Below are 16,526 nucleotides of genomic sequence, written 5' to 3'. Positions count from 1 at the left end.
TCAGCTATAGGGTTGACTGTAGCTCAGGGCTACATTACTTTGTTAGAATGACTTTTTGTCGAGGGTTCAAACATTATCCATCCACCTGAGGTATTGGTGGAACTTAACAAATCTAATTCTTCTGAGGGTTGTAACATTGAGAACTTTGGTAATTTTTTGCTTGCCAACAGGCTTCAGGTTGTCTTAATGTGAAGCCAACAGTGCAATTGCACTCTTGCAACATTGCCAATCGATTCAGTTGAGTTTCATTACTAATTAAATCTTTAAATGCTGGAGGATCCCATTCAGGGACTCCTACGAAACAGGCGCAAAAGGATCTCCAGGTGTGGCTAGGCTTAGACACATTGACTTTTGGCCAGTTCAGTGTGCCAGAGTGACCCACATGTTCTGCCTCTTTTGGATGTTAGTTAGCAGACAGTTGGTTGGGACTATACACAACACAATTACCATAAGCAGTTTGTTCCATGCAAATGACACCATATTTGCAAACTTACAGCTAAAACTCCAATTGTCAAATGAACTTTCAAAGATGCTTACACTAGCTCTTGAAGGGGGAATACTTATACTTTATACTAACATAACAATTACTACACAGGCTAAACTATCTTAACCTATTATATAACTACTTTTAACACACGTGCTTTGGTATATATGTAGTCTAAGCGTGAAAGCAATTTGCTGAAAGGGTAAACACACAACTACAATTTGCTTTATATACAGTTAAATGGAGTCTCTACACTTCTTAGATCTTCTACAGAATTTTTCTCTAACACGATTCAGTCCTGGAACGTTCACTGCTCCCGTGATGTCAGCTGGCAGCTGATGGGTGACTGAGGGTTTTGATGTTCAAGTTGTTCTTCAGATCCTTCTAAATCTTGAAACAAAGGATACCTGAAAAATTGGTAGAGACATAACATCATAGTAACGACATAAAAGTTCTGTTGGCAACTGTCTGTGTAGTGTTCAGACACAACTGTGTCCTGACAGGTCCACTTCTGATCCATGTCTGGAGTACCAAGGCCGTGTGATGACTTCTCTGTTCACTGGATCTCATGTGTTCAGAGGCAGACAGTCTGGTCAGATGGACAGGTGACCTTTTTGAACCTGCCAACAAAACACAGGCACTTCTCCCCTTGAAGTTAATGAATTACACTAATCAAATGTTTTTAGGGCATCCATTTCCCCCGTTTTCTTAAAAAAAAATAAAATGAGATGTACTTCTGTTATAAACATCAACAGCAACACAAAACCATATACACAATTAATAAGAACTTATACCGGTTAAAAATCAATTAAATCATAAACATTATTAATAACATATGTAATATAAAACTACTATTAATTACTAAAACACTGCACCAGCATCCCATAGTTAGCAAACAAACAGAAACAAAACAATCAGTGAAGGATTGGGTAATCACCTCTGGAAATGATTCTCCAAGCCCACTTCAAAACTGATCCAGCTGTCATATCAACAGGGTCAAATTGCTGAGTCAAAAAGTGACTCAAATACTGATTTGGGACAGAAAACATCTGGATCTGTTGGCAAACGTTCCCTCCAGGTAAAGTCAAGGCTTGGCCAGGGCCTGGCTTTAAACTGGAAAGATGCCTCTTAACATATTTCTAGAACAAGGTTCTCAATAGTAGCAGCTATGAGATGCTTACAGCACAGCAAACTGTTAAAATACATTTGTACAAATCAAATGATCAGAAGCCTCAGGTACCAGACCAATTAAACCATGCAGCAGTTGGTTTAATTTGAAGCCTCTCCTATGGCAGCTGATCCTCAGCGATGATACTTACTTACTTAAAATTCTGGAAACACTGAAAAATATGAAAGCTATAACAAACAAAACTGCAGAGATTGTGACAACCAATAGAACTCCTGATGAAGTCAAGGGTGTCACAGACTGCATTCCCTTCTATCCACAAGCAGGAGTTCACCAGTGTTCCATCACTGCTGTTTCAGTTGTGGCTGTCTTCATATCTCTAGGAAAATAACTATACTTTTCAGTTTAAACAAGTGTCTCCAATAAAACATAAAACAATTTAAATTAAACAATATTTAAACTTAACAATAATTATATATGACAAAAGGAAATAACAAACTTAACCTTAAAAGAATATCTAAGTTAGAAAACTTAACTTAAAAACATTCAAGCCTAAACATTATAAAACTTAACTATCCTTAATTCTATTAACACTTAATCTATATTAAATAAAATCATAACTTAATATTATTCTGTTAGTACAAAAAGCAACTAAAAGTTTGATATATACTTTTTAAACACAATATAACAGTAACATGAATTCACTACAAAGATTATAAGAATGTAACAAATACATCACAATTCTATGTCATCTAGCTTTGAGAATAACCCACAATAACTGCAAATGTTACTAAAAATACTTATTCATAACAGGAATTTGCCTAGTATATGCTTAAATTGGTTAGGATTTGAAAGTGTAGTTTTTCTAGAGAAAAAACACAACAACACAGAATTTGGCGAGTTGCCATCCAGCTTTGTAGCACTTTTCAAAAGTACTACATTTACATTTTTTCAGAAACATCAAGTCCAATTCTTAAACTAAAACCCAAAATCCAAATTGGTGTATATCCAGTTATATGTGCTTTATATAACAAAAGGACTCACATTAAAATTACCTTATTAAAATTGTGGAAAAAACAAGCAAATAGATAATATATACTTTAACTTAACTTTGTCTTGTACAGTAAAGTTCTCTTAACTAATTATTTTTTAAACCATAAATCTCTTCTGTAGATATCATTAATTGGAAGGTTTTCCTAGAAGCTGTAAATCACACCATGTTTTAAACTTGGGTTCTAAAACAAATTATTGCAAGGCAACTTCTGTTAAACACTTTTTCTCTCTCTTTTTTTTTTTTTTTTAAACGTTCAAAGAATCACAGTAACTTCTCTAGTAAAATCCTAAAAACTGCAATTGCATAAACTCATAATTACTTAAAACACAAGATTAACTCTACAATGGTATATAAAAACATTTTGAAAACCCAATAAATTATGACTTTTTAACAAACTGGGTATTATCTGGGTGCTTCTTCTTAGAGAGGGAGCAGGGGGGTGAGCTGCCCACCCTGCTGCTGCTGCAGTTCTGCTCTTATCTTCCTTCACATTCTCTACATACTCTTGCAGCGAGGAAAACGGAGAGAAAGGAAAAGAAAAACCTCACAAAGCTAACTTTAACAAATGCAGTTTTTTCTCTCAATCTCTCTTGTTGTTTGCCGATAGAGGAAAAAAGGGCACGATTTTACAAAAGCAGGCGATTTTACACGAAAAGTCTCTCATGGCCAGGTGCTAACAACGGCGATCATTGCAGCTTATCAGCATGGCCTTGGAACTTTTCTTGCGCTGCTTCTGCCCCCAGGGTGCCTTTGTTCTCACAGAGCCCACCTCTGTGCTCCCCCATGTCCCCCTGCTTCGGGTGGAAACCAATCTAAATTTGGCTTCTTTTCTTCCAGGGTGGTAAAGATGGAACTTTAATAAGATTGTAATGCTAAAAGTGACTCCAAAAATGAAACAAATATTTCTGGCTGTATCACATCCTGCCATAACTGAACAGATTCTGTTCGTTGTTTCAGCGTTCGCTGTGGAACTTTTTTTTTTTTTTTTTTTTTTTTTTTTTTTTTTTTTTTCTTTATTTTCTTCTCTTTGACTCTCCCGCTCTCTCTCCATGGGCAGCATAGATAGGAGTGCTTGTCCAGCAGTGGGAGGTAAAGGCATCTGCCGCTGTGACGCAGGTAGAATTACGGGGCTCACAGCCTCAGCATATCTCGCTTTTCTGTCTTTTAAGGTATTAATTGCAATCTGCCAAGTTCAACCGAGAGACAGAGTGTCCTTGCTCTTTTCCGTAATTGCCATTTCCCATATCAGAGCCGATATATCAGTCCGTTCTTGCACTGCAAAAAGCAGTGTGAGCACTGCAAATGCCCATGACAATTAGCCCATATAATGAGCATATCCAGGTCCTTTTCCTGGGCTGCTTCGCCTCGTTTAACGAGGATGCAGAGAAGCAGTTTATCCACCGCCGCAAACTCTGCCTCCATGCTGACGGCCACCCGCAAGGGGGAAGGTTGCGACCCTTCTACCACGCCCTTGCCTTCCTGGGCCCCCCCCAGCCGCCTGACTTTCCACGTCCTACCGCTCAGCGTTTCACCGCGCTCAGGCTGCCTATCCGGTGCCGATCCAAGCCCGCGACGTCTAATGCCCAGATCCACTCCGCTGACTCCAAAGCCCCTCTGCCCGCAGGGGTGTCCTTGGTCGGAGCGCCAGATGTTGAAAGACCCCCGAGCTGTTCACCAGTCTTCACAGAAGTAATTGTGAATGTCGTTTATTTCTATTATTAACACACCTTTTATAGGGTTCTACAGGGTCTGCGGGCAGAGCAAGCTACTATTGGCTAACACACACAGGTTTACATTCTTATCCTTGTACACAAGGATATTGTTTTGCTTTACTCTCTCTTCTGCAGGCAAGTTTCAAGGATTTCAGCCCTTAATATCACGACTTATTTCAAAGGCTGGTTTGTGCATACAGGCCTTTACTAATATATAAAATATAGCAACATAAAGAAAGTTTATCAACAAAACTACAAGAATAAGAAAACCAGGATAAATCTTCCAGAAAACCCGTTTTTCCCCCCACTACCAAACTCTTCTCTTGTTCACATGACAGCATAAAGACAAAAAAAGTTTTGGTGTTTACAACAGTCCCATTTCTTGCTATAGTCTTCCCATCAGTCTTCATAGAGAAACAAGAGTCTTCTTCTGCTAATCTATGAAGTTTTTCACAAGAAAACTATTTCTGTTATAGCTTTCTATTTCTCTGATGCCAGATGCCTGGGAAAATCCGCCATCAATTGTCTCCTCCCATTTCCCATCACTCTGAGGTGTGTTATGGGTCAAATGAGTCTAGGGATGTCATTTTGAAGGATGAGTTATTCAAAAGTAAAAGTTCTCTTCAGTTGTCTCTGTGAGCTTCTCTGGAAACAGAAGTTTTCTCTTTGCCCCTACAAAGCTACCAATCTTGAACTATTGCTTCTCTCCCTCTGTTCCAGCACCTCACTGGTGTATCACAATCACTTTACTTTTTGCTCAAAATTCACACTTTGAACTACTCTATTCCTCCTAATATACTCTGTCATGAATTAAAGGAGTTTATTCAGAACACTATTGTCCATCTCCATAGCTTTAACAGAAAAATATTTCAGCTTATTAAAGCAACTCCTTATTCTCTACCTCTTCTGACACTTAATTCCTTTCTTTACTGTCTCTGATAGCTGATAAAGTCTCTTTACATGTTGATTACTCTCTCTTTCTCTCTCTGGAACAAAAGGATTAATCTGCAAGTCTCATTTGGTTAAAGAAAGGCTTAAAATCTTGCCCAGGCTTTGTAGATGGTTCTGTGATCTCTGCCGGAGCAACGGTTGGAGCTGTCTGCGATGGAAGTTTCTTCATGGCTGCTCTGGAGAGTGTGGTCACTGTCTCAGCCCACCGCAGGTCAAGAGCTTTTTTTTTGCCTTACTCGTCAGTCTCTCATGAATTCAGTCACAGCAAAATGTGCAGCCGAGCCAAGGACCGGCCTGGCCTGGCCAGAGCCCAGGGCAAGCCCCGCAGGCCCCATCTCCTGGCCGGGAGCTGCGGCAGGCCCAGCCCAGCCCCTGCCCGGGCCGCATGGGCTGGGTGGGGGAACAGGAGGCCAGCTGGAGCTCTGTTACCTTTCACAGCCAGGAAACAAAGAGACAAAGAAATTCCCAGGCTTAGGTCTTAAGGTGATGTTCACAGGTTGATCTCACTTTTCAGTGGTCAAAACTCCTGTCAATTCTTAGAAATGGCCAGTTGTTGGCCGGGACAAAAACTCCCAACAGCCTCCAGCAGTTTTAACTTCTTTAGGTGTTTCTCTTTTATTTCTTAAATGTCACTCTATCACATGCAGTTACATTTGGGATGTGGACACAGCAATGATCAATTCATCCCTTTAAAAAACTCACACACTCCATGCTCTTTCAGGATAGGAAATTTTAATAGCTTGTTTAGTTTTTTTAATCTTTCCCAGGTGACTCTTGCTATTCTATTCTATCTCCCTGACCTGTTTCTCTATTCTGATTGTTTGCAGCAGGACCGAGCAAAGACTCTAGGGCTCACCCAAATTTCACTTCACTGGAGGGTTCTTGCCAAGCATCATCCTGATTCTATTCCTATCCTAATCTTTTCTAGCTATGCCTGTGTCTAGCCACTGAGTAGTTTTTCAAGCAGATCTCACATTTTGACATTACTGATTTTGCCATTGTTAGCATCCATATCAAGATTAAGTTTTGCTCTAGCAATTGTACCACTGCCTCTGCACCCCAATGACATTTGTTATGTTTAATTTCTAGAACTTCTCTCGTGATCAAGGGGATAACACTATTTGTCTTTGTGCAGTGACATGCCACCTTTCTGAATTTTTTTGCATCTAGCAAATGTCTCAGTGTCTTGTCTTTTACTGAATATTTTGGCTTTGGAGGCAAATTGAATTGAGATATTTAAAGGTATCAGTGCCATTGCAGTTTGCACTTTTCAAGCAGCTTGTTAGGTTGTTCAGTCTGCTTTTCGATTCCCCTCATCAATTTTGGAGCTTCCTGCTTGGTGTGCTCTACAGTGCATGATTGCCACTGGTTCAGGTTTTTGTACTGCTTTTATTAACTGCAGGACTGTATCTTGATGTTTAATGTGTGCACCTTGAGAAGACAGTAGTCTTCTTCCTTTCCACAGTGCTCTGTGCACATGCACTACTCCAAAAGCATCCTTTGAGCCAGTCTGTATGTTTACCCTTTTCCCTTCACTTAATTCTAGTGCTCTGCTTAAGGCAACCTGTTCTGCCCTCTGGGCAGATGGATTTGGTGATAATGCTTTTGCCTCCACTATCGTACTGACTGTTGTTACCGCATATCCAGCGTATCTGGTCCCGTTCTGCACCAAGCTGCCTCCATCTGGGAATAGCTCTCACTCTGGTTGCTCCAGTGGGATGTCTTTCAGGTCTTCTCTTGATGAATAGGTGTACTCTGTTACTTCTACACAGTCGTGCTCTAATGGGCCTTCTTCAGTTGTGGTACCTAGGAACAAAACTGCATTCAAAAGCTTAGTTGTCTTTAGTGTGACATTGTCCTGCTCAGTCATGACTACCTGGAATTTCACCATCCTGCTTGGAGATAGCCAATGGCCCCCCATTTGTTCTAAAACCGTGGTTACCATATGTGGCACGTAGACATCCATGTGTCTACCCGTCGTGAGTTTCCTATAGCTTCTTGGATCAGCACCACGGTGGCTGCAACTGCCCGCAGGCATGAAGGCCACCCGGCACTCACCTTGTCAAGTTGTTTGGAAAAGCAGCCTAGCAGCCTTTTCCAGCTTCTCAAACGTTGGGTCAGCACTCCCAGTGCTGGGTGTAGTCTTTCATGCACAAACAGCTGGAAATCTTTGGATGAATCAGGCAATCTTAATGCCGGAGCAGTTGTCAATGCCTCCTTTGGTTTAAGGAAGTCTTCCTTCTGTGGTTTGCCCCAAGTAAATGGTTGTGTCTTCTGGGCTTCATACAGGGGTTTTGCAATTAGTCCATAGTTCATGATCCACAGGTGGCACCACTCTGTCATCCCAAGGAAAACTTGCAGCTCATGCAGGTTCTGGGATTCTGGAATAACACAAATAGCTTGAATACGATTAGTACCCAGCTAACGTTGCCTTTGTGAGATTTCATATCCCAGGTAAATCACAGTCTGCCAGGCAATTTGTGCCTTTTCTCTAGACACCTTATATCCTCCCATTCCCAGCTGATTTAAAATTTCAATTGTTACCTTTATGCAGGTTGTCTTCTCTTCTGTAGCTATCAGTATATTATCAACATAGTGTAACAGCAGGTTTTGTTTTCTCGGTACTTGCCCGTTCTGGGTCCAAATCTCCAGCTCCTTCCCCAGCTGGCTTCCAGATAGGGTTGGACTGTTCTTGTATCCTTGTGGGAGTTGTGTTCAGGTGAGCTGAGTTTTCCTTGTGTTTTCTGGATTTTCCCACTCAGAGGCAAACCGTTTCCTACTTTCTTTGTCAAGGGGGTATGCAGAAAAAGGCATCTTTTAAATCAATGACAGTAAACCATTTCTATTTCTCTTTTACGGATGTTAACAATGTGCAAGGATTAGCTACCACTGGGTAAATATCTTTAGTTGTTCCATTAATTGCTCTCAAACCCTGTACTAGTCTGTATTGGTCAACACAGAAATTTGGGCTCTAGTGTTAACTACAGAAGTAACAGGTGCACGTTTAGGACCCACTGTTGCTATAATCAGTATGTCTCCAGTTCTGTTATTTCTAGTGATCATTTTAAATACAACCAACCTCCACCTCCCTGCTCACCCATGAGAGGCAGAGTTCCCAGTTTCTGTGATTCTGAGGCTGTTTGGGCTCCACTCACAGAAGCTGAGAAGGAGATTGCTTTGGCTCACAGCCCAGAGCCTGTGGAGGTGGGCTGGGTTGTAGAGTGGGGGCATTTGATACAATGAACTTGGGACAGTGGCACTTAGAAACAACTTGACTCAACTTTCAAGTGATAAGCCATCCATTACATTTCTGGGGACCCCCTTCTTTATCTCTAGTGACCACCCATACCAGTGGTTAGAGGTTTGCTTTCCCTTTGCTGGCTTTTCCTTAAGAGAACCAATGTATCTAACACCCTCTGCTTTCTCTGATTTTTCTTCTGGCATTTTTACAGGTCCATAATTTCTACTGTCATTAATTAGCTCTTTTGCAACTTTGCTCCATGTCCATATTTTATGGTTCCTAGCAGGAGAATGCAATTGTGAAGGTGTCGGCTGAGAGGGGGTGGTGAAGGGAGTAAACTCAGGATCAGTGGAACCAGGTCGATGGGTTGAGTTCTCAAGAAATCTGTCTAGTCTATCCACAGAGGTTATAGCTGCTATGGTTTTTTTGGAGGAAAATTGCTGTAGGTTGAAGTGATTCTGGAAGGCCTTGAATTCAAGGGGTGATAATTTCAGTTTTCGCAGGTAACAACATTGGTGATTCATAACCAGCAATGAATTTTCTTTTGTGTATCATTTGCAAGCAGGCAGCATTGTGAATGTTTTCCAGTAGTTGTTCAGGGGTACTCACTATAGCAATGGAGTCCCCCCTTTCCAAGGGGTTCAGCCCCTCTGCCCAATAAGCTGCGTGCTGAGTTAGGGACCATGGGTTATGTCTGTCTCCTGTTGTTGAGAAGACTTCATGTCCCCAGTACCCACTGGCTTCCCGTTCTCCCAGTTGAATTTGATCACCTCCAGTGAGAGACACTGGGAATACGGATTCTGTCTCTGAGTCGTGAAAGAGACGCCCGTACTCTTTTTTTTTTTTTTCAAACTTAGCCAATTCAGCAGCAGAGTACAGGAGTTGTTTTTTTTTAGTGGTTATATGTGGATCAAGATCTTCATCATTGATATAATTACATTCTGTTTTAGTTAGAGTTTTCAAACTAGGACACCAATGTTCCCCACAATTTAATCTACGTTAGCTCCTTTTGAGGGTAAATTTGATTAATGAGAGGGGTTTTCCTCTCTTCTGTTTCTTTTAGCAAGTCAGCATTTTTTAAATTTTTATCATGGAGGGCTGCTCGCAACAGACTGATCTTATTTCTTTCTTCATCTAATTGTTTTTGCAAAATTCTAACTAGGTTTTGGAGGGAGTCTATTATAGTTCTTTCCTCACTTCTTTGCTTAAAGCGAGTGTTGTGGTTTTAAAGCAGCAACTAAAAAAATCACTAGAAAACTTCCTTATTTCTTGCTGTGAGATGTGGATTAGAACAAGAGCAAAACAGGCTTAAAACTTAAAAGGAATAAAGAAAGTTTATTAACAAAACTACAAGAATAACAAAACCAGGATAAAACTTCCAGAAAACCCCTTTTTTCCCCCACTACCCAACCATTCTCTTGTTTACATGACAACACAGAGACAAAAAACTATGGAACTCTGGTGTTTAAAACAGTCCCAATTCCTGCTAGAGTCTTTTTATCAGTCTTCATAGAGAAACAGGAGTCTTCTTCTGCTAATCTATGGAGTTTCTTACAAGAAAACTATTTCTGTTATAGCTTTCTATTTCTCTGATGCCAGCTGCTCGGAAAAATCTGCCTTCAGATTTTCTCCTCCCATTTCCCATCACTCTGAGTTGTGTTATGGGTCAAATGAGTCTAGGGATGTCATTTTTAAGGATGAGTTATTCAAAAGTAAAAGTTCTCTTCATTTGTCTCTGTGAGCTTCTCTGGAAACAGAAGTTTTCTCGTTGCCTCTACAAAGCTACCAATCTTGAACTATTACTTCTCTCCCTCTGTTCCAGCACCTCACTGTATCACAATCACTTTACTTTTTGCTCAATATTCACACTTTGAACTACTCTATTCCTCCTAATATACTCTGTCATGAATTAAAGGAGTTTTTTCAGAACATTCTTGTCCATCTCCATAGCTTTAACAGAAAAATATTTCAGCTTATTAAAGCATCTCCTTATTCTCTACCTCTTCTGACACTTAATTCCTTTCTTTACCGTCTCTGATAGCTTATAAAGTCTCTTTACATGCTGATTACTCTCTCTTTCTCTCTCTGGAACAAAAGGATTAATCTGCAAGTCTCATTTGGTTAAAGAAAGGCTTAAAATCTTGCCCAGGCTTTGTAGATGGTTCTGTGATCTCTGCTGGAGCAGCAGCCGGAGCTGTCTGCAATGGAAGATTCTTCATGGCTGCTCCAGAGAGTGTGGTCACTGTCTCAGCCCACCGCAGGTTGAGACCTTTTTTTTTTGCCTTACTCGTCAGTCTCTGATGAATTCAGTCACAGCAAAAACAAAACTGCAGCCGAGCCAGGGACCGGCCTGGCCCGGCCAGAGCCCGAGGCAAGCCCCGCAGGCCCCATCTCCCGGCCAGGAGCCGCGGCAGGCCCAGCCCAGCCCCTGCCCGGGCCGCATGGGCTGGGTGGGGGAACAGGAGGCCAGCTGGAGCTCAGTTACCTTTCACAGCCAGGAAACAAAGAGACAAAGAAATTCTCAGGCTTAGGTCTTAAGGTGATGTTCACAGGTTGATCTCACTTTTCAGTGGTCAAAACTCCTGTCAATTCTTAGAAATGGCCAGTTGTTGGCTAGGAGAAAAACTCCCACCAGCCTCCAGCAGTTTTAACTTCTTTAGGTGTTTCTCTTTGGTTTCTTAAATGCTAATCTATCACAGCAAGTTTCTATAGCTGCTGTAAAACAAGCTCCCAAAACTGAGCATTGTATAATTTTATTTTTGCCCTCTTTAATTTTGTTTCATGTTGTAATGAACATACTCTATCAATCACATTTTCCAAATTAAACCAATTATTAAGTGCCCATTCTTCCCCTCCCAGAGAAGGTCTGGCATTATGTTTTGCTAACAGAGCATAAATGCAGCAATAAGTTCTGCATTGCTATTTTTCAGTCATTTTTACAAAGGGAAAATCACTACAGGGAGGTATAAACTTAAATGATACACACACACACACACACACAGCTTTTTGCTTCCCTGTGTGGGTGAAAAGACCAAATCTGCTTGGGAGGCACTCCTTCAGTTTCCAATTCTGGTTGTCTCTTCGCTACACCAAACAGTCAAAATTCAAACACACAACAATAAAATACAACAGTCCCCCCGCTTTTTGCACTAAGAGATGTTCTGTGAAATTCTGCAGAGAGAGCCCTCAAGTGAGTGTGGGGTGCTTTTCACCTCGGTGTGTGCAGTTTGTGGGAAATTCGAGTCACCCCCACCTTGCTTTCTAGGCCCCGCTCACTCTTTTGGGAGTGTCGGGCTGGGTGCGGCTGGAGCCGTCATTCCCCTAATACAGACTGCACAACAAAACCTGCAGCCCCTTCTGTCTGTCAGAAACCCTGTCTGTGGCTCCAGTTTAAATGTCACAATTGGCTAACGCAAGCGGGAGTCGGGACAGGTTCATTTGATCTCAGAGTGCAAAAAGGACACAAAGGGATTTCAGTTTGAATCACAACAACAATAATGCACCTTTATTTTAGTGCCAACAACAAGGGTTATGCGATAGAGGAGAGGGAGAGAGAGGGAGAGATAAAGAAAACAAAGTAAAGGAAGAGAGAAGAGGGGGTTATAGCTACCAACAGACGAGACGGGGTCACTGGGGTCTTTTTCTGTGGGGAGATCTCACCGAAATTAACTTAGTCTTATGGAATTCTTCCCCAAAGTTACCTTTTACCTTACAACTACAATACACCACAAATGCCAAACTTGCGATGCTTTCGCAGTCGTCTGACGGACGGCGCCTGGGCAATGCCGACAGGAATTCCTTTAGCCCAACCAAGCACAGCTTTCGCTGCATCTTACTGGCAGGCACCCAGACCAGGTAAAGCACCTCACCTTTCTCTCCTGGAGACATTGTGAGCAGCAGAGACGGTCACGGCCGATGGGCTCCCCGAGAATCCCTCGGTGCCGGCTGGAGCGTGATCGGGTCGCGATCTCACTCAGCAGCACTCACGAGATCCCATCTGGGGTCGCCAAAATGTTAGTGTTCAGGAACACACATAGTCACAGAATGATTATATGGAGGTGCTTTATTGAAGAGCTCTGGCTATCAGGGGTATACATACCCAAATCTGACCCACATTCATTTGGAGTTTTTATATGTTTTTATACTCTATTCTATATGTTTTTATACTCTGTTCTATATCTTACATATTAATTATTAAACTTACATTGTTCTATTTGAAGCATTGTTTTTACCCAAGCACGGATTTCTCATGATCCCCTCTCAAGCCCCTAACATTGTTTCTCATCTTCTTTAAGCAATAATCACATCAACAATTGTATCATTTATCATCTATTGATTACACAAGTGCAGTTTCCCATGATCTTTAGCAAGCACAAGGCCTAACATGTCTCAGGGCCTACTTTTCTCAGGGCTTGCCAAGCTTAACTTTCTTTCTAAGTCCCCAAAGTTTCTATGATTTTAAAACCTTTTACTATCACTGACATTTGCACCTAAACATCCACCAGATTGTGGCCTGACAAGTACAAGGCCTTGCATCCCAAAGAGCACCTGTTTCTTTTCCCTGTACAAGACACACTTTATTTGCCACAATTACTATTCAATTATTATTTGTTGGCCACAAGAACTACAAAGCCCATGGCTTTAGCACATTTCCCCCAAATCAGTGACTATGGTGTGATGAAAAGAACGAGCTTCTGACTGCTCAAACCAAGAGCCTGATTTCCACCTGGTAAACAACATCTCTGTTTATCAGCACAGTCCAACACAGAAGAGCAGGCAGACTAGATTTAAATCAATCAAAACTTTATGTATAACTGTCGTGGTTTTAAACCACTAACTAAGAAAATTATTTACTTCTTGCTGTGAGATATGGATTAGAATAAGAGCAAAACAGGCATACAACTTAAAAGGGAAAAAAAAAGAAAGTTTATTGACAAACCACAATAATAAGAACACCAGAATAAACTTCCAGAAAAACCTTTCCATCTCTTATCCACCCACTATTCTCTTGTTCACATGACAACAGAGACAAAAACTCTGGAACTCTGATGGTTAAAACAGTCCCAATTCTTGCTAGTATGTTCACCAGTCTTTATAGAGAAACAGAAGTTTCTTCCTGTTAATTTATGGAGTTTCTCACAAGAAAACTATTTTTGTTATAGTTTTCTATTGCCCTAATGTTAGCTGCTCAGAGCTGCTATTATTAGAGTTCACTCTTCCCATTTTCACATCACTCTGAAGTAAGTATGGGCCATGTGTCTAGAGATAACATTTTTAAGGATAAGTTATTCAAAGGCAAAAAAAAGTCTTCTTCATCTGTTTCTGTGAGCTTCACTAGAAAACAGTTTTCTCATGGCCTCTCAGGGCTTCAAATCTCTCAACAGTTTTCTCATGGCCTCTCAAGGCTTTTAATCTCTTAGTACTTCACTATACTATAATTACTCTTTACTCAAATTTACACTTTGAACACTATTCCTCTCTAGATCCTATATCATGAATTAAAGGAGTTCTTTTCAGGACTTTATTGTCCATCTCCATAGTTTTAACAGGGAGATATTTCAGCTTAATTAAAGCATCTTCTTAATTCTCTACCTTTCCTGAAGCTTCTTTCCTTTCTTGTCACTGGTAGTTTATAAAGTCTCTTTTCATGTTGATCTTTCTTTCTCTCTCTCTCTGGATAAAAAGATTAATCCGCAAGTCTCATCTGGGTAATGAAAGAGTTAAAATCTTGCCCAGGCTTTTGTAGATGGTTCGGAGATCTCTGCCGAACAGGAGCTGGAGCCGTCTGCGATAGAAAGTTCCTCATGGCTGCTCTGGAGCGTGTGGTCACTGCTCCAACCCGCTGCAAATCCAGGGCTTCTCTCTTTCTTCACTTGGCAGTTTCTAGTGAATGTAGTTACAGCAAAACCTGCAGCCGAGCCAGAGATCGGCTCGGCCCGGGCCCGAGAAAAACCTTCCCCAGGCCCCCCCATCTCCCGGCCGGGAGACGGGGCAGGCCCGGCCCCATCCCCGCCCGGCCGCATGGCCTGGGCAGGGACGGGAGGCCTGGAGCTCAGCCACCCTCCACAGCCAGAAAACAAAGAGAACCCAGAGAGCTCTGCTTTTACATTTTAAAGTAGGGTTCACAAGTTGATCCCACTTTTCAATGGCCTAAACTGCTGTCAATTCCCAGCAATGACCGATAATTGGTCAGGAGAAAAGACTCCAAGCACTTCCCAGCAACTCCAACTCCCTTAAAAGTAAAGTAACTCCATGACAATAACTGAACGCAGAAAACATGAAACTATGTACAGAAAAAAACTATATACAGAAAGAAGCAAGCCTCTGCACCGCCTGTTCTTCAAGGTCCACCTGAGTCTGTCCTGACCAGCAGAAGCACTCATAAATAAATTGGAAAGTACAACCCTGGATCGAGTTGCACGCCGCACATTGGGCACATGCCGGTGTTCTCCAGGGCAGCAGGGAGGCACCCACTGCAGAACACGTGGCCACACACAGTTGTCACAAGCTGTCGTCCATTTTGCATGATCTGGAAGAAAGGAAACAACAACCACATGTATTGGGAGAAAAGAATTGGAGTTTTCTGTTCTATTGGCAGCAGGCAAATGAGACTTGAGAGCATCTGGAATCAGTTAGAAGCCAGGAGGGAGCCACAGATCTGCCAGTGCCATCCTGGCAAGGGCTTGTCCCTCTCCATTCACCAGCAAGAAGGGACTTGTGGAGCTTCCCAGCAAGGGCTGTGCTTCCAGCCAGCTGCCCACATCAGCCAGCTGACTTGGGCAACTCCCCTTTTGGCTTCTTCCTCCTCCCACAAAGCACAAAGGATGACAAGAGGTGCATCCTTACCTCTGAGTAATAGTCCATGCAAATTGGACAGCTAATGACAACTCCTGGCTCTGCACTAGAGGGAACAGAAGCAGAAAGAATGTGCAGCTGTTAATATCATCTCACTTCAATGATTATTGATACCTAAAATCTCAGCTCATCATGCAAGTGCACTGACTAGCCCTGGCCCATTTCCTTTGAAGAAGCCTGCTGTCTTTAACTCTCTCTTTGCTGCATTTAATGAGGATTTGGGCTCTCCCTGCCTCGAGGGAAAGAGCATCCTGGTTTTCACTAGGAGAAAGGTGCAGTCAGACACCCTGCTCTGGCATTTGAAGTAAGAGCAGTCTTTAGCACTGGCCACTTGGTGTTTGGAAACTTGGACTTGCAGCGGCTCGTCATGAACAGCTTTGGAACTACAGCATCCAGCTGTCCTCTGGGAACTATTCAGCCCGGAATATTCATTGCAGGAGCCAGTTCTAACACTATAGAGTAACATGGCTCTGGCAAGATCCAGCCCCAGGAAGGAGCCTTTGGTCAATGTTGAATGCTGCAGCACTGAGTTCTTTCAGAGCAGTTCCATTCTGGAACAGAGAACTGAAGGGACAGAGTATTCCTTTTCTATATGAACCAAGTGGTGGGATTTGTTCACCTGCAGAGGGAACCACCAAAACTTAAACATGTCCAAAGTCATTGACAAAAGGCATTATGCTTAGGAATAGTGAAAGCCCTTGAGGTGGCATGTTTAAGACCTGACACCTAAAAGTTCCATCCTCAGTTTCTCTCCTACATTGCCTTTCCCAAAGGCTCAAAGCACACCAGCTTTGTTTAAACCTATGCCTTTCCCTTTCACCCCCAAAAAGCCACTTTAGAAAACCTTCCATCATAATTCTCATGTGCTTTGTCCTCCCTAGTGACACAGATGCCTGGTTTAATCTAATCAGCCTAATGCATTGCCTCTTTCTTATTCTGCTGGAGCGCTCCTAGAGCAGGACTTTGCTGTTGTTCTGCAGAACGTGGATTTTACTGTGCAGGCAGCCAACTTGAAGTGCAAGATCTCCATGCCAGAAGCAAAGAAATCAGGGCTTGTGACATCCAGCACTGACCATAAAAGCAGGACCTGCACAGCTGCCTGT

This window comes from Cyanistes caeruleus, chromosome 5 (assembly GCF_971803275.1).
Source record: "Cyanistes caeruleus chromosome 5, bCyaCae1.hap1.1, whole genome shotgun sequence".
Lineage (NCBI taxonomy): Eukaryota > Metazoa > Chordata > Aves > Passeriformes > Paridae > Cyanistes > Cyanistes caeruleus.
The sequence above is the reverse complement of the archived record's forward strand: the minus strand, read 5'-3'. Positions refer to the sequence as shown.